Genomic DNA, 2,500 nt, shown 5'->3' on the forward strand with positions numbered 1-2,500 from the left:
TATTAGGCCTTTGATCTGCGTTGCGTAGGCCACAACAAATCTTTCAAAGAGAGAGATATATGTGTTGTTGGGGTTTGTGATTATGAAGGTGCCCCAACGCACAAAAATATATAAAAATGTACAAAGTTGGGATGTGGTGTGGTGGAGAAGAGTTGGGCCCGACCAGATCATTCGTGCGTGATTTACACGGCAGACGTGTGTACTACACGTATTAGGCCTTTGATCTGCGTTGCGTAGGCCATCTTCCTTCCAAGACACACACGTGTTGGGGTTTGTGTGATTTTATGATAGTGCCTCAACACGGAAAAATAAGCGTACGAGAAGAGTTGGGCCCGACCAGATCATTCGTGCGTGATTTATACACGGCCAGACGCGTATTATATTACACGTATTAGGCCTTTGATCTGCGTTGCGTAGGCCATCTTCTCGATAGAGAGAAAGCCAATGTATTCTTTTTTCTTTCTTTACACACACACACACACACAGTTGTAGTAGGACAGGGAGGGATGCGAGCGTGATAATCACGCTTCGTCAAGTCTTCGCTGTGGTGTAAGAAAAAAAAGAAAAAAAGGAATCGTTGGGAAAGTCCAAAGGACGAAAATATCGGGCAGTCTGAAGATAACTTAATGCTCGTTTACATTGGTATCAAGAGAGACCGGCTTGTGTAGCTCGTTTCAATGCTGTGTCGTTGTCATTGACACCCTACTCTGTTGCGCGCTAGTGGCAGCATGAGCGTGGGACGTATATATATATGACACCCAGCTAGAGCCGGCCGTGAGTCCGTCCGGTGTAAATAACGACGAAAGGAGAGAGAAACTTTTCGAATCCAGTATCGGGTTGATAATTGTCCAGTTTGAATATCCATATCCCCGTCGTTTTTGGAGGTGATATACTCTCTGTGTTTCTTCGATAGAAGGCTTTTCAATGTTCTATTCGCTCCGACCGTCGAACTTGCAAGAAAACAGTGGTTTTGGATTTGCTCGTACATATATATATGGTTTCGACGGAAATATCTCGTTCTTTAAGGGACAATTATGTCGTTGTACGACGACTCCCGAATCTCCTTCGCGCGCTGGTTGGAGCTCTTCGGGTATCGGCTTGTTCCGAAATATAACACAAAAATGTGGTGGATAGCAAATACACATTATATTATATATGAGAGAATAAAAGGGAAAAATTACCCTGAACGGTGGATCACTTGGCTCGTGGGTCGATGAAGAACGCAGCTAATTGCGCGTCAACGTGTGAACTGCAGGACACATGAACATCGACATTTCGAACGCACATTGCGGTCCACGGATACAATTCCTGGACCACGCCTGGCTGAGGGTCGTTTACGTACTTATAAACTGCTTGCGTTGATGGCACTTGTTGCCTATATACGTACGAGCGAATGATGGGCGCTTCGTCGGCGTTTGTCGCGGTCCTATGAATATTGAGAAATTTTACGTACGTCTAACAGTCTTCGAGAGAGATGGAAATCGTGTTCGAACTAGCGTGAGTGTGGAAGGCGGTGTCGTGTGTCGTATATGTTTTATATACGTCCGCCCGTCTGAAACACCGCTTCGAAGCGGTGACAAAATCTTTTTCGGGACGATTCGTATCCGTAGAACTATCGAGATTTCACTGGTACATTTTCAACGCGCTCCCGACGTCGCCTGAAATGAAACGAGATGGGTTTAACCCACGAAAGCGTACTACACGAGTCTGTCCTATGTGAAGACTGTGTACAGAGATCGAACGAACGCATGAAAGAAATTGAACGAAAGAACACATAACCCGCAAAAATATAGAGTAGAATTGTGACCGTTGCTTCGAATTTGAATTTATATGTATATATATATCATAGCCCCAGGGAGTGGAACCTATGAGTGTGGAAGGATGTCTCTTACCGTTATGTTGCCAGAGGAAAAAAAGTCTCTCTCTTCGTACGACACATTTGTGTACGAATTGTATCGATGGCTATATAGATCCGATGTTGCACATATTCTGAGTAAAGAACACCCCACCCGGGTTACCGTCCTAAAACTCTTCTATTGGTGTGGCTATGATGTGTGTGTCAACGCAATCGCGAGTCTGGTACTACGGAAAACCGTTTGTCGGTCGCCCCATATATCTTTTTGTTCTCTTCAAATGATCGAATAGCGAAACCGCACGAGATCAATCGGTCGTCTAGTCCCCGAAAGTACTTTTCGGACGGACGTTAAAGTTATACCGATTGTAATCGTCTTGCGAGTGTTTCGAAGATCTATATTTGGAGAGGATATCGAATTTTATAAAAGATATATTGGTGAGGCGCGATAAACGGTTTTTTTTTTGCTTTAAGGGTTTTTTGTGTTTTTTTTATTTTTTTTTTTTTTTGTGTTGCTCTGTACACGTTTCGCAAAATGCTTTCGGGGGGGGAAGCTCTGAAAAAATTTTTTTTCACGTTCCGACGACCTCAGAGTAGGCGAGATTACCCGCTGAATTTAAGCATATTACTAAGCGGAGGAAAAGAAAC

At 43.9% G+C, this 2,500-nt stretch overlaps 1 non-coding gene and 1 pseudogene across 1 annotated transcript; both read left to right on the top strand.

Moving 5' to 3' along the window:
* The first annotated feature begins 1,178 nt into the window (after positions 1-1,178).
* Positions 1,179-1,333, top strand: LOC143260834 (5.8S ribosomal RNA). Its single transcript, XR_013035106.1, has one exon. It is a non-coding gene; the product is annotated as a 5.8S ribosomal RNA (ribosomal RNA).
* Positions 1,334-2,435: 1,102 nt separating this feature from the next.
* LOC143260858 (large subunit ribosomal RNA) overlaps positions 2,436-2,500 on the top strand; it is a 10,303-nt pseudogene continuing 10,238 nt past the window's right edge.

Source organism: Megalopta genalis, unplaced genomic scaffold (assembly GCF_051020955.1).
Source record: "Megalopta genalis isolate 19385.01 unplaced genomic scaffold, iyMegGena1_principal scaffold0021, whole genome shotgun sequence".
NCBI lineage: Eukaryota > Metazoa > Arthropoda > Insecta > Hymenoptera > Halictidae > Megalopta > Megalopta genalis.